Below are 23908 nucleotides of genomic sequence, written 5' to 3'. Positions count from 1 at the left end.
GCCTGACCTAGCTCCATCTGAATAAAACGGGATGACTCCTAATATCCTCCTCCTTTTTTTATTTTTATTTTTATTTTTATTTTTATTTTTATTTTTATTTTTATTTTTATTTTTATTTTTATTTTTATTTTTATTTTTATTTTTATTTTTATTTTTATTTTTATTTTTATTTTTATTTTTTTAGGTATTCTTGCCAATGTACAGGGGGAGTAGCTTTAAGCTGTCAGTGGCTATTGTGTGAAGCCACACAATTGCGTTTTCTTCCAGAGTTATCCAGGACTTAAACAATTATAGCAAAGACAGGAGTTTGGCTGTACAATCTGTAGTGCAGTAAAGGAGGTTAAAGGGTAATGGTTAGAAGAGAAATGTGTTAGCTCTTCAGCCATTGGTTATGAATGAACCCAGGAACTTTTGTTGCCTGGTTAGCAAGAGTGCTTCTGTTTGGGGAAAGAGAGGGATTCATATTCCAAATACTTTTAATATATGGATTGTAAGTAGTGTGAGCTGGTCCTATTCTTGCAAATGTGTTTAAAAGTAAAATAAAAACCTATGCTAAATAACAAAATTTCAAAGAGGGGTGGGAAGAGAGAGAGGATATTAGAGGACAGTTTCTTAACTTTGTTTATCCGTGTTTTTCCTTTTGTTGAGTTTATTACCCCATGGGTCTGTTTAATTTTTTTGTTGTGATTTTTTTTGGATGTTTTTCTGTAAATTTTAATTTATAGTGTTGGATTTACATAATGACTGTAATTACATCTAATTATAAGTCATCTCCCCACTGAAACTTGTAATTACAGAATTATGAGGTATAATGACATCCATGTAAATTTAGTGGGGGAAAATGTAGAAGACCATGGCAAATACATTTAAAAATGAAAGTATATTGAAATAATAATAATAATAATAATTAAAAACAAAACAAAAAACAGCTGAATTTGTACTGCTTGGACAGGTTCTTATTTCAATAGTGTTTGCTCTTCCAGCTCCCCCTTCCCCCTCCCTCCTCTCGGGAAAATTTTGTTCAGTTTCTTTTTAAGATGATATTTTACTTTATTAGATTCAGAGAATGAATTTTAGGATCTTTCACTTTTTCACTGACCAGTAGATGTGCAACATTTTGTCTAAGTATTTAATTTATGATTTACAATTAGGTTAAACCAGAGAATTAAAAAGCTGCAAGCTGTGTAAGAAGTACAGAAATAGAAACAGATTAAAGGAGAAGATCTTTTGTATCTTAAAATCTACTTTTTTTTTTTTTTTTTTTTTAAGGAAAAGTAGGGCTTTAGCAGTAGTAAATATTTAACCAAGAGCCCAAACTTCTCTTAAAAAAAACAGAAACTGCAACCTTCATTATCTAATTAGAAGAAAGCTTTAATCGAAGGCACAGACAGCGATTTTAGAAGTTGATTTTACTGCTGTGAACAATTAATTTTATAACTGAGATTCAACTGAAAGATTAAAATTTTTCTAGTCCTGCTATAGATGGGGTAGCAGCTAGATACATAGACGTGTAGCACCAGTAGGCCTTGACAGGGATGCTTGAATATACTGCTCTGTTTCCAGGGACAGTGTGATTTTGATCTCAAGAAGGTGGAAGACAAGACCAAGTGACTCACTGAGTTGCTTTGTGTTGGAGGCTGAATGTCTAACAGAAATGAGCATCTCTTAGTAGAGTCATAGACTCCCAGGCAGCACGTGGGGTATTGAAGTATTTGTGCAGTAGTACAGGCATTTGGAAGGGCCACCATAACAACTTTCCACCCGTTGGTCTGTAGAATTGCACGGAAGGAGAGTCTGGAGCATACGCTGCTGCAGATGATGTTGCAGAATGTTAAAGAATTTAAGTAAGGGGACTCTGGAAATTCTGGTTAATATTCTATGATGAGAAATTCCAGTTCATCTTGGGCACACACTGAATACTAATGGATGATCACTTAATTATTCTGGTGCCTCATATTTATATTGCTCTAGCTGGTTTATGCTTGGTATGAGTGAGGAGGGGGACAGACCTTTTTATAACAGAAAAGTGCAGGCTTTCCTGAGGTCTTGAAAACAAAGTGCAGTAGACGAGAGATGGGAAAATCCTGATTTTTGGCACATCAGGGTGAAAAGCCCCAAAGGTTCTAACTATCCTGTGTTGGTAGCTAATCCTTTTAGAAAGCAATGACAGTTGCTTGCAGTCTTCTAAAGGAAGCTGATCTGGCCCAATTCCACCTTCAAACAACTCCTCTTCTATTGCCTCCTGAGAGCCTCTTTTGCCTCATCAGTGCAAGGTCAACGTTTGACCTTGCAGTGAGTTATCTTGTGACAGATAATTCTGTTCACAGTGCATTCTTTTTGCAGGACAGCCTTGTCAATAGCCTTCTCTTTGAAAAAATGCTTCCCGGGATTCATTTTGCAATCACCACCCCATTTATAAATGGGCTTTTTCTGGCAGATGATGGCTGAGCTGAATTCAAGCACAGTCAAACCACATCACTTGTAACACGACAGGACATTCCTCGATAGGCTGGATTTCTGGACTTGTTTATTAAAACACAAGACTTAAACGCTAGACTCCACTTCCTCTCACAATTTCTTTATGCCCTTCCCCTCACAGTTTCTATATGCCCTTCTCCTCTTTTCCATTTCAGGCAGAGTAGCAGCCTCCATTACATAACTGCCAGCAGCACTCATTTTCCAACCGTACAAATGAAATGAAACCACAGAGCATCATTGAACCACAGGCATGATTAAATATATTATAAGCTAGCAAGAATAGGAGGAACATGCCATAAAGGCATCATCTATCACAACGTATGTGGGGGGAAGGAATCTGTCAAGTCATTCTATGCTAAGTGTGTTAAACTGATAAATTGGTACTTACAGCTATATGCATGCACATGTGTAAGTTTAGTCTCAATTTCATTGTAAATAGATGGGAGAAAAGCTAAATGCCTGTGAAGACCTCTCAAGCTCTTGCTATGAAGTTAGCAGATTCTTGTCTGAAAGTAGCTTTCTTGCAAATGAAGTCTGAAAGCAGTTTCTGTTTGACTGAAATATCACAATGGAGAACAAATGAATGACACATTTAATTACATCTGTGGAATTAAATAAAACACACTGCTAGAACATATGCATAAGAGTTGCAGCTGAAAGTTTTGTTTTCAGAGAAATAAATTGGTTTATTTATTATTCATAAACAGAAATCACACAAAATGGTATTTGGTGTATCTGGGTTCTTTGTCTTTAGCATCTCTCTGAAACCACATTTGTTGAAAGAGCATTTGTCTCTTGATGCTTTCAGAAGACACTTTCTGAGCAGCCCTTAGATACTAGACAGTGGCTCTTAGGTTTCCACTTATAAAGTGTTGTTGTTGTTTTTAATATATATATAAAATATGATCATGTGTGTCATCTACCAAAAAGTTAGTTCATAAGGCAGAACAAAATATTAATGCAAGAAGTGGAAAATAGATCATAGTTTGCTGTAAATGACTCTGTGATCTACTGGAGTGTTACCCAGGACAGGTGGGGATCAGCTACTGAGTACGGATGAGCGCAGATAAAACAATCTTAGGCTGCTGTTTAGGAGTATTTCTGTACAATCAAGGAATTTGGAATCAGTTTCTTTACCTCTGTTTCAAAACACTCAGTGGGAATATAACAGGAAAGACAAAGTAGCAGGACAGCAGTTTGTTATTTGTGGTGCTGTGACCCACGCAGCTACCCTGAGCCTAAGAATGCAGAGCAGTTTTGTCTGCCCAGGTTCTTTTGGAGCAAGGTGGTCAGGGGTGGAAGATAATCAACATTTCTGTGAAGGAAAATGGAATAAACGCCTGTCATTCAGTTGGTCAGTCTCTCCTTCAGAATGACATCTCTCTCCTCAGGGATGTTTGTGATCTCTTGCTAGCTGTTAGTTTCTATACTCTGTGACAATATGCTATTTCACAGACCTGAGTATCTGTGGTGAATTAACTAGCTGTTGTACCATTTCATTGCAGATGGCATTTGTTTAGTCAGGTGTTAGGTGATGGTATAAAGCTACCTTGTTTATATTCAGCGAGGAGTGTGTGGGCACCAGGCTATCTTTTGATGTGGGTTGCTTGAATCAAGGTGGGCTGTTAATTGAGAAAGAGTAAGTCCAACATGGTGAAGTTGTTGGCAGAAACAAGCTAAAGTTAGCTATAGGAAAAAGCAGATGGGAAAGCAAACACCACTGCTTCTGTGAATACTACAAAGGGAAGAAGGGAAGTCCCTTTGGAAGAAGAGAAAAAAGGATGAGGTTGCATCTGGATGTGTTCCTTTTTGAATCTAGCTGAACGAAAAACTCAAGCTGTGGTTGAGAGACACTGAGAAACAAGTAGACCCAAAAAGAACTGTATGAGATTTTACAGTAAAAGAAAAGCCTTAGGGCAACTGTAAAACACTACGCTGTCATTCTCACTGAACCCTGGGCTCCCCAAGATGATGCAGTGTGGACCTTTTGCTTCCCTGTCTCAGTAGGAGTGGGAACTGTGGCTCCAGAAACTCACTAGGTAGGATTAGTGATGTCTGTAGGAATAGAAACAATGTTTTCTGCTCTTTTGTTTCCAGACCTATCTGAGGAAGGAAGAGGCAGAGGAGGAAAATGCTAAGGCTGATTTTCTCCTCTCTTCTTTTCTCCACTTCTCTTCCTGTAATGCACTGTATCCTAGCAGCCAGGCTGCAGGTAAAACAAGTGGAGCCATGGCTCCAGAGGGAAAGGGTTCCTTTAACCACTTAAATACCTCAGGTGTGTTCTGGTTAGTAATGCTCAGCTAGACGGTAGAAAAAAATATGAATAGCTAAGCTGTTGATAATTGGATGGCACCACTGCCAGTGTTCGAATTTCAGCATATTGCCTGTCTTGGGACACTGTCACAGCCTTAGTCTCCAAATGAAGAGGGGGGAAAAAAAAGAAGTTTATGAACTTGTATCATCAGTTCTGTTATAAACTCCCAAGTATTGTTAGTAAAGTTCATTTTTTAATTGCTTCTTATTATTAACATTGAATTTGCTATATAACACTTTTTAATTTGTAACAAAACAAGGTCTTTCTGTAAATAATTTTTTTTTTTTTCAGAAGGCTACTAAAATATTTGACATGTCAAACTCAATGTGGTGCTGGGACTATCTAGGAGAAAATCCAAAGAACACTGAAGTTGATGGTAGTGTTTTCAATATGCTCACTGGCTGGTTAGGGCATTGATGGATTGTTTCCTTTGACTAACTTTCAGAAGTAATTAAATAATGTCATTAATGCAATTTGGTGTTACCTGTTACCAGATTTCACATCAACTTTCACTCAAAGGTAAGAGTAAAATTGCATAAAGACCAGGAACTAATAAAAATCAAATTTCCAGTACAAATTTCATGTGGTTGATCAAAAGGCAATTAAAAAATCCATGGAAAGACATTAAATTGAAAATACAAGTTGGAATGGGAGGAACAGAGAGAAAATTGGTGAGACGATGCAGAATTTTTTTTTTGTATCTCTGAGAATTTAAATTAGGTGTGAATGCCTTTTTAGAACATAATCTTATGATTTCTCCACCAGTTGAACAAAAATTGACAATTTAAATGTTAGGTGTAGAGCAAGGGAATATTTTCTTCATACTTGCCTACCATATAACCACAGCTACCTGTTCCATTTTTATTGGCAATTTTCTGAAATAAGGGTTGCTCGTTTCCTTGGGGTATTTTGTCAAAGAGTAATTATTTATGTGGAAATAAACCAGGGGGAATTTTTAATTTTTAAAGTAGAAATCACTAAGTAGGTATGATCCATTTTAAAAATCAAATTTCTTTCATTCAGGGTTTCCTGTACTCTAGACAATAGATTTTTTTTTTTTTTTTTTTTTTCCATGGTGGCTTGGGTGACTTAAGGCTAACAAATCTTTCAAAATGACAGGGTGCACTTGCTGCTCTGCGAACATAAAATGGGTTCTGTCTATCAGGGTCTTTAGGGAGTTTTATATATGGTGGAAGTCATGTCAGAATTTATCTTGGTCAAAGCTAATATTAAAATCACTGTCAATTTCCAGGCACTTCTACTATACTGGAAACTGTTGCGTTTGGTTAACATAGTCATGTTTACTGATGTCAAGGTGTGATGGACTGTGTGTGTAAACAGAGGATGAAAAATATTTAATATCTGTTATAACAGACATCCACATTTCAGTGAAATGAAAAAGTACCTATGGGTAAAGTGTGTTATCTCTTAAAGTGTTGCTAGTCACAGCAATGTATGTGAAATACAAATGCTTTTTTTTTTTTTTTTTTTTTTTTTTTGGTACAGTAATACTTGCAGTGAGATTCCCTGGAGTAAAAAATAAATAAATAAATAAATAAATAATATATACATATATATATAGTCATGAACCAGAAAATAGTTTTCTTATTTGATAGATGTGTCAAGTTCTATCTGGTAACAAAGATGAAGCTGGATATGAATCACAAACTTTCCTGTTCCATGCATGTTCTAGCATAAATCCGATGTAGCCACAGCTGTCAGAGATGTCACCTCACGTGTCACTTCATTTAACCTATATGCAATGAGGGTCCCTGAATTCAGTTCCAGTACTGACTTGGAAACTGATGAGGGTAAGAGTCAGAGAAAGTGGGGAAAAACATATGCTCCAAGGAAGTTTGCAAGGTGCAGAACAAGTATCAGAGCTTTGTTTCATTGGCTGCCAGAGACCAGTTTAGTCTAGAAAATGAAAACATTTTCATTTGGAAGCTGTTTCTCAGCTTGTTAAAGAAAATGAAGAAGTTTCACTTTCCATTGTGCAAGAAAAAGCAGTTTGACTGTAAGTATATCATACAAACACACAAGTACTAGTCCCATAGCCCATGCATCAATATGATTATGTGTAATACCTGGATTTACTTTCTTCCTTTATATAATTCTCACATCAAATGGCTAGATCTATAAAATACCAGCAAGGAAGAAGCTTATTTATATTATTATATGTATTATATCATTGTGGAGAGCTGCCTTTTCTTGTTTACATTAAAATGAATTAAAGTCATATAAAAGTTAGAATCCAGATTCACAGCAATTACATTCTTCACATCAATTGTCTTCATCAACACCACATCAGGTTCAATTTCAGAAGAAACATAATTCCAATAATACCTGAAGCCCCTATTAGAAAATGTATATGGGAGTAGGATGTTGCATTTGCCAGCTTTGTTTGAACTTTAGCATAGGAGGTAACTCAAGAAATGTTAATGCAGCAGGAACATGATTTTGTTCTGAAAAGGCTTCACTTCATTCCCCTCTACTGACTTTATAGAGGGCCCCATACAGCACTGGTGGAAGGCATGTACTAGATGTACAGGCTCTAGTACTTGTGTACTAGATGGCTTCTTGTGGCTCCTGGATACTAAACTGCTTGGTTTTTAGCAGATAGGAATCTTTGGAACTCAGCATCTTCCAGGGCTGGGAATGGCACAGTGCACTGATTTTAAACAACTGTGTTTCATGGAAAGGATGTGTAAGGTTTCTGAGACTACTTTCTCTGCTGAAGAAAAATGTCTGTGTAAGTGGGGGACATGAATTCAAGTACTACATGAGTACTTTTGTACTTTTTTTCCTAGCACATCTCCAGTAGTCCAGTCCTAGTCTTTTTAGGTGCAGAAGCTGCATCTTTGTTCAAAAGGATACTAACAGGGGAGGGTTTATTCCCTTCTATTTTTATAGAAATGTTTACTTCCTTTCTTCCTCTCTTTTTTTATTTTTCTTCTTGGAGGAAAGAATAAGAATGTTGTAAAAGCCTACTGAAAGCAATCTTACCCCAACAAATGTTTGAGAGACCTATCTAGATGCTTGTAAACCTATGTAATCTCCTGCAACAATTTTGTTTTCATGATAATTTTGTTCAGTTTCAAAGATTCAGTTTCTTAATGTTTCTAGGCTCTTTCCAGCTTCCATGTTTGAAATATAACATGAGTCTTCATGTCTTCACAACATTTCAGCTTCTTGTGGCTGGCAGGAGTGAGAGCATTGGAGGGGTTGGGCTCCTCACTGCCCGGGTTGCTGCATTTCCTCTGCAGAAAGAACTGTTGTTGCCTAGAAAAGTGGCTTTCTGACATACTTTTCTTTGGTTATATTCATGACCCTTCTTTTGCTAGGATGAGGAAGATAAATTGTATTTTTTACTAAAAAGAAATACGTGCAGAGATTTGTTTCTCTCTAAGATGTGCACATGGATTAGTTTGCTGATTTGAGATCTGATTATCTACTTTTAGAAAGGTATTTTGTTACTTAGAAAGAGCAGAATTAGAATTTAAAATGTATTAATTCTAAAATTATTATAAGATACCCATTTTCTTTTTAGGTGATGTTTTAATATATCTTTTGATAATGCATTTTTGAGTTGTCTAATGTTTTAACACTTCTGCTATAAAAGCCATCATAATCCAATTTGTATAATGAGTTAATTGCTGATTACTAGTAATTGTTAATAATAAAAAAAAAAATCTGATAATTACCCTTTAGTAAGAACTCTGTACAAAGAACAGAATTCCAGTTCTTGCTGAGTTCCATTATTCATTTCATTCTTGTTGTTCATCCTAGAAAGCATGGTCCTTTTTTTTTTTTTTTTTATAGAAGTCACCTCTCTTTTTGATGGGAAGCTATGCCAATGTGACCTATCATGAAGAGAGACATGATCCAGGGGAGTGTTTGCTTCCAGAGGGATTTCTGTGGTTTTCCCATTTTATAAATCTACACTCTTAGATGTTGAAACATGTATTGCCTTGAATTAGTGTGAAATTGATCTGGTCTTAGAATGGGTCAGGAAAAAAAAACAAAAAACAAAACAAAAAAAAACACAACAAATGAGTACAGAAATATATTATCAGTGAATTCAGCAGTGTTAATTAGTAAACAATAGAGCTGTAACTATTTTATTTTGATTATATTCACTAACAGAGTAATTATCATTTTAATTGATATGTATGAACAGGTGCTTACAATGAAAGCATTTTCAAACTGGGATGCGTTATGCTTGAAAAGTAGCCTGGGTGATTGTTCTCATTAGCTGAACAGATGGCTGGACGTTTGTTTGCCATTTTATGGAGAGAGAATTATAATCTGACAATATTTTACATAGTGTGAAGTATTTATAAATCAATAAAAGATGAAATTTATACTCAGTATTAGTGTAGAGTAAATGCAACTCACATGCTAGGGAATGGCATCTCCCTGATAAATATCAAGCTACTGTTCTAATTAACTCTTTTGGAGAGTTTACTTTCAAGTGCAATGATGCTAGGTCACTGACATGCTTGGGAATATGTGGAAGCAGACCTTACTTCATATGATGGATTTTAGTGCCCTTCTCTGGATGCCATGTGTCTGATTTTGAAAACTTCCCTTTTATGTCAAGATGAGTGTGTGAGCTTTTTGATTCAAAAGGAAACCAAGAGAGAAGTACTCTGTAAGCAAGAAATGAAGGCAATTGCCTTGAATTTTGGAGTGACGAAACAGGAATGTTTGTGTTGTTTTTTCATATTCCCAAGACACTGGGCTAATAAATGTTCTTTGGTGTACAGCTTTTCTGGTTTTGATTCTGGGTCCAAAAATCCTTTCCCAATGAGAGACTTCCTGAACCTTGTAAAGTCTCCTGAGAAGTCTGGCTTCCAACCAAAACCAATCAACACCTAAAACAATAAATTCAAGAAACCTGGATCAGAGTATTCTTAGCAGAGTTTGCTTGGGACATTTTATTTTGACAGTTACAAGGTATTTTAGGTAAAGCTGGCTTGATGGTGGCCAAGCACCTGTTAAGTCTTTTAGGTAATATCTCTTGCTAAGAAATTCTGCACCAGAATGAATCTTCTTGGCACAGTAATTCCTTCCAGAATGTTGACTGCAGTTTCTGAAAGAGAAACAGATGACCAGCTTGAGGGATCAGCAATTTCTCTTCACAGACTTAAGAGTGCTGGATGATTGCTTTGCTTTAATATGTTCCTGTTAATGAATGTCAAAGAAAAAGTTTTATGAAACTGTAGCATAAATAGAAAAATTTGAAAAAATAATTAATATTATGGAAAACATTCTAAAGTATATACACATATATACACTGGTAACTTTTTTTTTTTTTTTTTTGTTTTAATTCTAATGCCATAAAAACTTCCATGTTGAATGTTGAACTATTGCTTCAAACCTGAGAACAAATTTTGGGGGAGTTCAGAGGGCTTTTGCTTAGCACTGTCACTGAAAGCAAGCTGTAGCTTCCTGCCCACTTTCCTGCCCCCTTTTCATGCCTCCCTAACTGTGTGGCGGGCCTTCTTATAGGCTTTATTTCAGCCTTGGATCCAGATGACCCTGCAGCTACAAAAGGAGCCATGCTGGCACAAAGGCTGAGAGTTGGGAGTGTCATGGACAAAGTGCAGCATCTGGGACCAGAGGGAAGCAGGACTTTTCTTGGTAACAGCAATAGTCCTTTTTTTCTGCTTTTAGATGCTTAAATTCCTGCTGTACCTGGAGTCCCTTGAGTGCCAGACTTGGTGCCAAGGTCATTGGGGTCCCTGCTGGGAGCCCTCCCCTGTGCCCTGCATGTTGAGAGGACCTGCAGTGTGCTGGCCCCATTGTGCCAGGTGTTACTCTGTTAAATGGGCAGTTATGAGTCTCAGATGGTATTGATCTGAATAAATATGATTTTTAGCATGTCCTGACTTTCTTGTATGGGGCAATGTCCCAGGTGTACAGCTTCCAGAAATTGTTGTAGCTGCACTTGTACAGTCAAACTTCCAGGAAGTCCATGTTTTGGTTACAGATTTGAAGCTAAGATGCAGAATCTTTTACTCTAGACAGACTGAAATGCACACTGCATCTAGAATAAGTTGTCTCCTCCTTGGTCCTATGGGGCTGAGAGATAAGGCATTTCATGTTAAGTGCTGAAGACATTTTTTGGTGCTGAACAGCATTCCTCTTCGTTTGCTAGTGCCAGGGGCTTCAGAACAGTAAATAACATCAACAGTTTTTCTCATGTTTTAGCCATATTGTTCTGCAAACCAAAGACAAGGTAAAAGACAAAGCTAAAAAAGAGTTGTTTCAGTCAAAACATGATGAACAGCACACTTTCCTAAAACTCAGTTACAAATCATTCTGTCGACAAACTGCAATCTCTTGGCCTTCCAAATAGGATGGTCACCATGGTAACAAAAAGTAACAGATACTTCATTTTCCCCAAACCTTTATTCATGTCATACACGGAGTGGGAGACCATCTTTCTTTCACTGAGGGAACAGGAGAAATATTTTCATCAGTGCTTGTTATCTGCTGGAAGATCTTTGCCAACTTGTAGAGTACTGGAAATGGCTGCTAGGGCAGGTGCTCCTGCAGAGCGCCCGTGTGTGCAGGGACACTCACTCGAGCACAAGCCAAGACCCAACCCAGTAAAGTGTTGAAATGGTCCATAATGGCTGATGAATTGCCAGGGGAGCTGAGAGGAGGAGGGAGGGAGAAGTGAATGTTTGGTGCTACTTGTGTCTGAGTGCTAGAAGATAAAAGCAAACTTTCTCCAAAGCTAGTTATCTTTATTTCCCATGGCGAATTTATCATCTTTCAAGGGCCCAGAGCTCATAAACACACACCTGGCTCTTGAGTTGCAATTTGCGTATTGAAGCTTCTTATTGTAAGGCTGCTGTACTGCAATAGGCAAAGTTGTTTTTCCTATTATTGTAGATGCAGTCAGTTCTTTCTTAATTTAATTTTATAAGCATCTCCATGTATTTTGTCTGCAGCTCTGACAGGCCATCTGGAGCAGTTTTGTTTTCCTTCTCTTGCCTTTGTCAGTTCCACATTGAACAGTAGCCCTTCTCTTCATAGTTCAGCTGTCCTGGAGAATATAAGGAACCAGAATGACTCCATTCAAACTGAGAATGGATCTAGAGCTAAGTTCCACATCCAATACTGTACCCAAGGAAAGAGAATAGGTTTGGGAATTTCAGCCTGGTTTCACTTGACATACTTCAAAAGTGTCTCATGAGAGCAATGCACAAAGTTGATGTAAAATTGTTGAAAAATTCAGTTGCCTCTTCTTTCCTTCCACTTCTCCCTATTTACTCTTCTCTGTTACTGCTTTAGGGAGGGGCTTCTCTTCTCAAAACTATTTCCAAAGGGTGTTCTTTGCCTGGACAGAGATGGAAAAAAATCCCTAATAGAGTTAATTATTATATATATGAATAAATATGTGTATCATATATACATACATATATATATGTTAGAGAAACATTTTAATGTCAGGAGACTTTGACTAAGAGAACAAGTTTTCTAAAAGCACTGAAACTGATGCTTTTCACCTTCCCTCTGACTTCACCCGTCACTAGCCATTGACTTTGAAGGAGATTTGTGTAAAGGAGTATCAGATGGTTTTGAAAAACAGCATTGTTTCAAAGTTAGTTTCGGAGGAGTTTTTTCCTATGTCCTTGCTATGTTCAATGTTTTGACTGAACCCAATGGATTTACCATGAAAATAAATCTGCACTCCTCTTCTTGCATAACATATTTATCAATCCTCTCCTATTCTTCATAGAGAAATGTAATATGATTTATTTATTTTTTGTTCTTTTCTTGTTGTTGTTGTTGTTGTTGTTTTAATGGGATTTTATGATGAAACATTGATCTTGAGATTTCTTGTATGTAGTCCTTAATTACAATTTAGACCTCAGATTAAAATGTGAGTATGGTATTTCAGTATTTTCATTTCAGTATGGTATTTTAAATTTTCACCAAAGAGTTAAAAAAAAAAAAATAAATAAGGTGGTAGATCTGCAGTCACCTGTTGGCTTCTGTTTTAGAAGAGAAACTAAATGTTAACAAGGGGAATTTTTCATTGATCCAAATAAAAATGTTGGCATAGAAAATGTTGATTTAAAAAGGAAGTTCAGATAATTCCATTCCAATATCCAGCTGAAACACAAAACTCAAAAGTTCTGAACATATTAGGAAGGGGTTTGTCCCAACTCCTCTCTGTCATTCCTGTGCTTTGCTCTCCCTGGTGATAGATAGGTTGCTACTACCACTTTACTTCTGAAGGAAACATTGTGGGGTTCAGGAAGGTGTTCATTTGACATGCTGCTAAGGGCATTTGCAATGCTTTTCAAGCTATATGCCTGATTTCTACAGTTCTTTCGCATAATCAACAAGCAGACCTAGATGAAATAGATAATACTGTTAAACAGGCTTATTATTTGGCCATATAGGTCAGTAAAAATGAGAACACCTTTCATATCCTTAGTCTTTAAACTTTGCAGAGTGCTCTGGAACAATTTGTGCATGGATGAAAGCATCCACATCTTGTGAGGACATCTTTTGGGACTGTCTGGTAGATTAATTTCACTTTAGTTTCTGTTTCCAGATAGTATCAATCTAGAAAGATCCTCAATTATTTGAGGATCCTTCATTATTTGAGTAATCATGTAAAGTTCCTGATGAATGTTGTTTTGTTCTTTTTGTATTCTGAATTTTGTGCCTTCATGATTATTTTCATTTAAAGATACTTTCTGTTAATGAGATAATATCTCTAGCGGAATTACTGTTTTAATGTATTATATATCCTAACAATTTGCTCTCTTCCCCATGTCATTCTAATTAAAAGTAAACTATCTAGATTGTTTCTGGAAAACATACAATAAGATTTGAACAGGTTTAAAAAAGTACAGCAAAATATTTTCTTGGTTCTTTTATTACCAGTAGGTGACACTGATCTGGTAAAACTGTTCTGTGTGGTACAACATAGTGATGCACAAAACACTAAGCAATAGGGCAGATCTTAAAACTGCCTATGGTGTCACCATTAACGGCATGACATATATTGTTTTTTTCCCCTTTTATATTAAACATATGCATTAAGAAAACAAAAGATCAAATATAATCTCAGACTATAATATCTGATCACGTACGTGCACAGTTTTTCAACTATGAAGCACCTGAAGGTTAGATATAGTTGATGGAAATCTATCTTAGTTTATGTTAAAAAAAATATATATTTTCTGTAAAATTACTGGCCTAGTAGAGTGCTTAGGTCTGTGGATGTGAATGAATAGCGCGTATGATACCGTGCATTTGGATAAAGAGATTTCAGTTTAATATACCCTTTTTTGTGAGTGTGAAAAAGTAGTCAATGCATGATTATCTGACCAGAAGTATTTGAGGTATATATATATAACTAGGAAAACTTTGCCTTTTAAAACAGATGTGATTAAGCACTGGGCAATAGTAATGTGGGATCTTTGTTGGCTGACTGGTTTAACGAGATGACTTTAAACAAAGATCAAAGGATCACATGAGCTAAATACCAGCAACATGGACAAGTGTATAAAGCTGAAAGTCATTATCGTGCAGCATGGGGACCAAATGATTTCAGTAATTTAGAAAAGGTGATGATATCAGCAGTCTGGTGTGATGGTTTTTAATGAATGATTTTGTAATAATAGAGAATACAAGATTTGGCATACCATGAAATTTAAATAAGGAGTCATTATGGGAGTTAAAAAAAAAAAAGTGGCGGATATTCAAAAAAGTCTTGGAATTTTTCAGATTTGTTAACTGGTAAGCAATTTTTAATTGAGGTATAGTTGGTAGGGGCAGTATGAAAAGAGGGAAATCGCTGAGACAACCTCCAATCTTCTCTAGAAAAATCTGATGCTGAGGAAGATTGTTTAGGTGAGAACTGCTAGAGGGACAGAGGTCATGATAGTTAGAAAGGAAAAGAAAGAGGAAAAAAGGTTTTAAGAAGATAGACATACAACTTCAAAATCTCTTGGGGGACAGTAAGGAAAACAGTAAGGAAGGTAACCTGCTTTCAAATAGATGACATTAACAGCATAACTCAAAATTATTCTTGTGTGGAAGAAGGATAGTAGAGGAAGATTTTTAAAACACCAACTTGGCTAAATCATGAGCTCCCCACTGGTTTTAAGTGGAAAGGGAAATGAGTTAGTTTACTAAGAACTGCCATAAGAGGAGCACTGATTTATAGAGAAGTACTTAGAAAACCAGGGCTGAAAATTAGATGTGTCTAGCAAGAAACTGTAAGGATAACAAGAAATACTTCTTTAATTGCATTAGCAGAAAAGGAAGACCAAGAAAAACTGTGGTCCTCCTTATCAATAGATGTGAGACTTTTCAGCAGATGGTGTTAAGAAGCCAATATTCTTAATGCCTTTTGAAAGAGAAAAGTCTTCATCAAAACAATCTAGTATAAGCAAGAGGGTATCAAAGTTAATAGAAATAACAAAAGGGTGAGGTATCTCCCAGCTTGGGAAAGACTGTTGCACTTTGCACTTAACACTTCGGTTGTTAAAATGTTTTCATATTAGCTCAGTATGACTTTGTGATACAATATTCAAAAGCTGCTGGAATGAACTTCAGATCAGCAGTGGCTCTCGTTTGGTAGCCTTTGGAGGGTGGATAAAGCTGAAAGACAGAAATTTAGCCATATTTAAAAGAGGCTAAGAAGGAGAAGGAGAAAGAGTTTATTAATTTGGGCAATTCAGTTCCTAAATACATTTCTGAAACACACAAGCTGTTTGTAACCACCTGCAGTTTGAGGAGAAGATAAGTCGCTGCCAATCAGGTCAAGCAAATCTGATTTTCTTCTGTGCTAGGAAGAGAAGACCTTGTCTGCAGGGTTGAAAGAGTGGATGCTCTGTATCTTGGTTTTATTACAACTTTTGCAAGAGTCTTAAATTTCTCTTGCAAGCTACAGAAATAGTCTTGGTAGAGCTCCTAAGGGGTAATTGCAAAGATCAGAAAATTAAGATGAAGAATTAATCAATAAATGCAATGTGTACATATTGTTTAATTTGTCATGCCTTCAACATCTGTATTTTTCCTGAAGGAGGAAACCAACCCAACACAAATATATATATATATATATGAGATATATGTCAATGAGATATATATGACATATATGAGATATATGTCAATATATATATACATTTGTGATAACATTGCTTATTGCTTTTTTTTTTTTTTTTTTTTTTTTTTCCCATCCTGTTCTTTCATCTTTTCATCTTTGTGATTTTAGAAATTGAAAAGAACATAGAACATCCTTGGGGTCATAAGGTTATAATGTGTCATGAGCACACTGCTTCTGATTACAAGTTACTGGTCCACCATGAGTAAAAGAGTGGTTTTCTAAAGTAAATCTATTCAAGGCATGCCCAAGCAGATCTATGACGCTGTATGGATATTTAGAAATGTGAACTTCATCAGTAACTTCAAGGTTAACTTTTTGCATCTCTGAATTTTGACTTGTCATATTTATTGTCACTTGCATTAAAATCACTCTAAGCTACCATTTTTGTGTTACAGTTAATGTATATATTTGTTCAGTATTTCACCTTTTTTTTTTTTTAGTTCTAAAAAATTGTGATTAATTGGATGTTTCTCATCCATATGCTTCTGAACAATCTTTCTGAGAAAATCAGTGATAAAAACTATCTTCTTTTTAAGAAAAGAATTTTTAAAATCAATTGTTTGTTTTTAACTTTTTTTTTTTTTTTTTTTTTTTTTATCGTTGCATCACGTAATGATGTCGGTACTAACCCATTATGTGAAATAATGGAAAATATATATGTTTTCAAATAACACTTTAAAATAAATTATTTTGGGAAAATTTGTAAACAATCTGCTAACCTTTAGAAATAAACAGACTTATTTCAAATCAGAATTAAAAGAAAAAAAAACCCTTTGCACAATGGAATGTTACATCCTTGGTAGAGTACCTTATTCAGTATTTGTATGTACATTAGATCATTAGATACATACATATATAACTTTCATCTTTCAATACTAAATTCTTTTTTTTTTTTTTTTTTTTAAGGTTATTTTGCACTTGGATAACTCACTAACTTAACCTTCATGTCTTGTGATAGCAGTACAAAAATACTATGTCTTCAACACATCACAGGAAGTGTTTTTTTTTTTTTTTTTTTTTTTTTTTTATGATTAGAAGGGTGCTACAGTCTTTTTCTCGCATTTTGTCATCCCTTCTCCCCCTCTGTCACTTTGTCAGGAGTCCTGTTTAGCAGTTCTTGTCTAGTTTCTAATTCTGGCTTACTGAAGCAAACACGTAACTTTGTTTTTTTTTTTTTTTTTTTTTTTTTTCTTCAGTGGTTTCGTATCTTAATGGGAATCATTCACCATTCATTATGGTACTCATCCCTAAAAAAAAAAAAAAAAATCTGTAAGCAACTTTATCTTTTATATCACTTCTCAGTCTTTATCTTTTGATCTGATGATTGAAATAGTTGACAGCAAGAAAGCAACAAACAAACCTGTTTACAAAGAGGTCCCAGAAAGCCTTTTGTTATGTTTATGCCAATGCGCTTACCATATAACAAAGGATTTTTGGGGAAAAAAAAAGTCAACAGCCTTGAGTAATTTCTTACCTTCTGCACGGTAGAACAGGTTAAAAAACAAAACAAAACAAAAAAACTTTAAAAACAAAAACAAAACAACACTTTAACTTAGAGTCCTTAAAATAGAGGTCAGTTTTCTTTTAACAATCTAAAGAAAGTATTGATTTGACAGAATCAAGAGGACTACTGACTCCGAAGTAAAGGTCACTGTTTTACTTCAAGAAGTTATCAAGAGTAATGCAGCAAGAAATAGAGCCCTTTGCAAAATCTGATGATGAATGAGAACTTGTTGGAGTAAAATACTAGTGACTGATTGATTTATAATGTTTTTGTTTTCTTTCTGCTCTCCACCTTCCAATGAAAATATAGAGAAATAATCTTGAAGAATTTAGAAGTTACATTTTAGTGAAATGAGTGTAAATCTATGTTGTGTCTATGCTTTGTATGTGGATAACAAAGAACACTAGTGAATTTTTCAGACTGGATATAACAATTGTAATTGACAGGTAATGTTTGCTGGCTGATAGTACCAGCTATTAGGTGTGACATCCCATATATACATTCTATGGGCAACATTATTTTAAAAAACACAAAGCAAAATTCTGCAATGAACTCCAGTTCTCTATCAGCCATCTCTACATCAGCAGTTTAGGAGATTCAGAGAGAAAAAGCTTATAAAGGAGAAAAGTTTCCTTTTGTCTTCCTGTTTAATGATATTTTAATTGCATTATAAACCTAGCTCATAGTCAGGCTTCTGTTGCTTAGAAGATACAAGATGTCATGAGCATGAATGTTCTCGACAGGATGCTTGACCTGCAAGACCATGGAAAGATTTACATAGTCTGTACCTCTTTTCCTTTCTTCAGGATTGCTTATAATTACTCTGAGAAGGGGACTGAAGGACAGAATTGTTCAGAAAGTCTCTTCTCTGCTCCATTTCCTAAGGTCTCGTGGTGCCTTGTGGTGTAGAAGCATCACATGCTTTTTATGGCCAAAATACAGGTATTTCTCCTTTTGAGGCTAAAAAGGCAATTTTGTCACAATGTCGGCAACTTTACTGCCACATGCTAAGCACTGGGCCAAAACAAGAGAGACATCCAGGATGCTTGAATGAGGATATGGGATGGGGAAGACATTCCTTTCCCCTTTACAAGCAGCAAATACAACATAAGTGATTATAGCCTCAAATATACTTAAACCCAACTGAGGCTGCTAGTGACTAGTCCAGCCTCTAAAGCCCATCCTCTAGAGTCTAGCCTGTAACAGCTCCTCCCAGCTGATGCAGTGAGAATGCATTTCAGGTCATAGAAGTCCCGATCACAGTTCTTTCTTGCAAAAATGAGGAAACAGCTGTACAGAATAAAACCGGCTATATTTTTTACATTTTATTTTGAATGTGAATTTCTGTAAGATCCAGAAGCCAGAACTAAAGCATTGGCATCTGTGGTTTGGTGATACTAATTTAGATGTTTGGGCCAGGTTACTTTGTTAAACTTTTAAATCATGTTTGCGTATTTATTTTTCCATGAGAAAAAAATCCACAGCAGCATATGAAGAAGGTCTGTTTATAGCAGTGTTTGGTCTTAGTTACTTCTGTTTTAAGAAACAGAAAAATAAAGTACAAGTATTTTAAACATTACACTGACTGCTGGTCAATCCTTTTTAGTTATTTTTACTTTTTTCTATTACTTTTTATTACTAATTACTTATTAGCAATATTACTAATTAGTAATATAAATTTTATTACTTATTATTACTAATTACTTCTTAGTTGTCATTACTAAAAAAGTAATAATAATACGTGCAATAGAGTTATCCACTACATAAGTGCATAGAACTAGGTATTTAATTTGAGTTTAATAGTATATTTATCATTTGGGAAATAAATCAGTTGGGAACATATAGATATGTATTAGACATTGCATGAGAAGTAAATGTCTTATAGCTGTTTAATGTGTCTAATATTTATACGTTGTCAGCATACTGTGATTAACATACTGCTAAATCCTAACAGATAACCAAATAAGTTGGTTAAGCTGCACTCCCCTTTTCCTCCTTTATTACTGCAGTCCTACCCTGTAATTAGTTAGCACTCATTAATTATGCCTTAAATATTGCTAACCTTTTGTGCTTATGTAATATCTCTGCACTGTTCCCCCTCACGTGGCCTTGCCCTGTACTCCATATACATGCTTAGGCTGCAAAAAATGGTTTTGCAAATGCCTGTTAGGTGCTGTGTGCATGTACAAACTCATACCTGCTGACTGATCACTAAATGTATGCATCGTACATTCACAGTTTTATATTGAACTTTCCAGTAAACTGGAGCTCCTGAATTCACAGGTTGGGGCAGGACTGGTAATTGGAATATATCCCTTTTGAGAGTTAGTAGATGGAAGTACAGTAGAGAATAAAAAGAAGTAAGAAAATTGGAGATTAACTAATAAAAGAAGTAAGAAAATTGGAGATTAACTAATAAGACTGTATTTCTGAGATTAACAGGACTTCAGAATCTTTTTACTCTCCAAGAGGTAAGGGCCTGCTGACAGAAGCTAACTGGCTTTATTTTACTGGAGCAAAAGGTGACATATCCAGTCCCCATGGACTCAGGAGCTCAAGGGAGGCTGGAGCCTGAAGTGACTCTCAACAGTCTCTTTCAGATGGAGGCACAGCTCTATGAGCACTGTGACCCTGCTGAAGTGACAGGTAGAACAGAAGACGTGCTGATTATGTCTCCTCTGACGCTTCCAGGTCAGCACGGGGTCTCTACTCTGTAGTGCTTCCTGCCAATCCCCTGGAAGTGGCAGTGGCAGGTGACTGGGGCAGCACTGACAGTCGCAGCAGCCCTGAGGAGCAGGCCATATGCTTTGCTCGTGGGCAGCATCCTAGCTGCCTGCAGGGCACTGCACGACTTACAAGGCTGTGGAAGTGGCTGGGTTAGGTTGTTCTCACGTAAGTGAAAACACACGTCGTCAGATGCAGTAGTGAGAGCCTTCCCCCGACCTGCCTGGCTGCCTTGCTCTGAAGACATTTGTAGTCAGCCCCCAAGATGAGCAAGATGTGACTGGGAGGATGGGAGGACAGTGATGGCTGGGTCCTGAAGAAATTGCCTGCTCCAGATGGCAAACTGGGAGCTGAGCACAAGTGCAGAGATGAAGTTTCCAGGTATTGGGAAGAAGGAAATGGGAGAGTGAGGAAGCAGTTGGTGAGAGCTTCCTCCCAGGCACCCCAGGTGCCCCTGGCTGTTCTGTCACTGTGTCTCAGGGACAGATGCTGTTATGGGCCAGTGCATCCCCATTTGGGACTTGGTGGCCAGAAGTCTGCATGGATAAACAAAGAGCTTCTGACAAAACTCAAACACAAAAAGGAAGCTTATGAGATGTGGAAGCAGGATCAGGTCACCCATGAGGAATACAGAGATAGTGCCTCAGTGTGCGAGGTTGGGGTTAAAAAGAGCCAAATGGCATCTGGAACTCAATCTGGTGAGAGCTGGGACTTCCTAGCTTGGAGAAGAGGAGGTTTGAGGGGATATTTTCAATGTGTCTGAATTCCACACAGAGGGGAATAAAGAGAAAAGAAGCAGGTTCTTCTGCTGAAGAGAAAAGACAAAATTCATTCAATTTCTTTGCCAAGACAAGACAGCTTCTGGCCCACTGCTGTACCAGTAAAACTAAGGTAATTCTTTTATTTTTTTTTTGCCATGTACAAGTACATCTATCCTATTTTATGAGGCACTCAAAAATGGCTATTCTAGAGGGTGGAAGAAAAAGTAATTCTAATTTTCAATGCTACAGCATAAAAGATACAATAGGTATATGACTTCTTATTATCCATTTGGCAGGTTATTTTATTTTGTTTTGTTTTTAGTTAAGGTTATCTTTCTAATCTCTTTTGTCTAATTGAAGAAATAGTGATAACATACATTTTTAGAAACTGATAAAAACACAAACATGACTGTTCTGGGGTGAAACTATTTTGAAATGGTAGCTATATGTAAGGTATGGTATAGCTAAAGGAATATCAAGTGCCTTATTTTTCAGTTTAATTTAATATAACAACAGAGTTTTTATGTTCTTTTAAAACAGGGCACTAATAGGAAGAATAAACTGCACAAACAGGCTTCTATTAGATCAGCATAGGATTGGCTTTGCTCTTGTGTTTTTCATTTTTGAAATTGTTGGATGACAGTTTGTCTTATCCTAGGACATCTTTTGATTTATAGGAGTGAATGTTTTCTTTGTCTTTTACAATGAGAAATTTGTACATGCTGGTTTATCATCACAGGCAGAATTAATGTGGCTAAGGTGTGGAACTTACTTTTCATTTCTTCTATAGATATAAAGGTAGAGCTTCATCATTTCTTGTAGTATATTACAGGTATTATAGTAAAGCAATAACAGAAGATCTGCAAAAAGAAATGGCATACAGCGTAACAAATAAAGTTGACTCAAATCTGACTTACCTTCTGTCGTGGTTACCCGGCCAGCAGCTAAACACCATGCAGCCGTTCGCTCCCCCTCCCCCTCCCTCTCTGGGATGGGGCAGAGAGATGGAAAGTGAAGCCCCTGAGTTGAGATAAAGACAGTTTAATAAGACAGGAAAATAATAATAACAATAATAATAATAATAATAATAATAATACAATGGTGATAATAGTACTACTACTACTAATATGTACAAACAAGTGATGCACAATGCAATTGCTTACCACCCGCTGACCGATGCCCAGCCTAACCCCGAGCAGTCCGGCCCCCTCCCCTGGCTAGCCACCCCTATATATTGTTTAGCATGACGTCAGATGGTATGGAATACCCCTTTGGCTAGTTTGGGTCACCTGTCCTGGGTCTGTCCCCTCCCAGCTCTTGCTGCACCCCCAGCCTGCCCGTTGGCAGGACAGAGCAAAAGGCTGAGATGTCCTTGGCTTGGTATAAGCACTGCTCTGCAACAATTAAAACATCGGGGTGTTATCAGCATACTTCTCATCCCAAGCCAAAACACAGCATTCCACCAGCTACTAGGAAGAAAATTCTAACTGAAACCAGGACACCTTCTTGCCAGAATCTTATGTTATTCCGTAGTAGATAGGTGGGAAAAATATTGACAGAGGCAAAGGAATGACATCTGTTTTATAGATGCTGGAATAAATATGCCACATAAGATTAAGACAGTCTTTGCCCAAGGTCATGAAATAATTTAGTCAAACAAGTTGGGAGTAAATATGATATCTACTACTCATGTGTTAAAATGTGACAAAGCACTCTCCCCTTTTTTTATACTCATTATTAGGCCTTTCTCCTGTCACTTCCAATCCCTTCTCTATCCTTACATTTTTTTTACTTTTTTTTTTTTCCTGTAGGCTATTTCTCTTATGACAGTTTCATGTCCACTTTATTATACTTTGTTACTGTGGTTTCTGAACATGAAATATAAAAAAAAAAATAAAATACAGTTGGCCCAGGAAAAACCAAACCAAACCAACCAACCAACCAAAAAAAAAAAAAAAAATACACAGAATAATAGTTTCCATCTTGGTGAAATTCTAGTTCAATAAAATCAATTAAGATCAATTTTGAAAAGGAATGAAATAATGAAAATTCTTAGAAAAATTTAGATTATCCTTCCCATTTAGGAATTAGATATTAAAAATTAACACTGCCATGAAACTTTCAGATTTTAATGACTCAGCAATCTCATATGAAAAAATACTGCAGAATCTGTAGTATGCGAACTACCATTCTCCTTGTCACTTCCATCAGGCTGCATTGCCATGCTAGATTATAACAATAGTGCCAAAGCATAGAAGAAAGAGATACGTCCTTCATAGCACTAAGGGATGTTGATTTTTTCTGCATGAATAAAGTAGTGCAAAATCTATATCAAAATTAGAAAGTAAATCTTTAAAGTTTCATTACAGAAAATGAGCAAAGACACTTGGTATATAACAGAAGTAGTACCAGGTCCCTATAAAGTGGGCTGCAGTTCCTATTCTGTCTTTTTTTTTTTTTTAATTTTCTTGAATAAATTACGGCTGTCTGAGGGAAAAAAAAAATAATTCTCTTGTGTTGCTCTCTGTCATAAAGTGTTCTGTGGTATCAATTTCTCCTTTGTTAAGGTTGGCTGCATTGATGATCCTGTTTTTTCTTTGTGTGATTTGTCCATATTTGTATTTTATTATTTTTGGTTGGGTATTTTTTGGAAATCTGTTCAAATCTTTGTATTTGTCCTTGTACTGGGATAGTTTTCTGGGACAAGATCATTGTTTGCATATGGCATGCGTTTTTTCTCAGGAGCATTTTTTGATGGTTTGGCCATGCGGAGACCATATTGACTTTTATGCTTCACAAACTTTGTATGCTGTTTTATTTTCAAGTTAGATTTGCAATTGAGAAAATTAAAAACTTAAAATATGCTCTCTGAGTTTACTTTGTGTTGGTTTTATTTTTTATTTTTATATATTTAGAAGTTCTGTAAGCATCTGTGTTCTTTTTCTGTAATTAAACTTTTTATAATTTTTACATGGATTTTG

General features: G+C 36.2%; 1 protein-coding gene and 1 long non-coding RNA gene across 11 annotated transcripts in view; one reads left to right on the top strand and one right to left on the bottom strand.

Moving 5' to 3' along the window:
- The window catches only part of GRID1 (glutamate ionotropic receptor delta type subunit 1), a 584921-nt gene that overhangs the window by 109337 nt on the left and 451676 nt on the right, over positions 1 to 23908 (top strand). The window lies entirely within an intron of this gene.
- On the bottom strand, positions 11191 to 22124 carry LOC106019177 (uncharacterized). Its single transcript, XR_001193806.4, has 3 exons — positions 22091 to 22124; positions 21845 to 21947; positions 11191 to 12146 (listed from the first exon to the last, which is right to left on the bottom strand). It is a non-coding gene; the product is annotated as an uncharacterized lncRNA (long non-coding RNA).

This window comes from Anas platyrhynchos, chromosome 6 (assembly GCF_047663525.1).
Source record: "Anas platyrhynchos isolate ZD024472 breed Pekin duck chromosome 6, IASCAAS_PekinDuck_T2T, whole genome shotgun sequence".
Classification (NCBI taxonomy): domain Eukaryota; kingdom Metazoa; phylum Chordata; class Aves; order Anseriformes; family Anatidae; genus Anas; species Anas platyrhynchos.
Note: the sequence above shows the minus strand (reverse complement) of the source record. Positions and strands in the feature narration are given on the sequence as shown.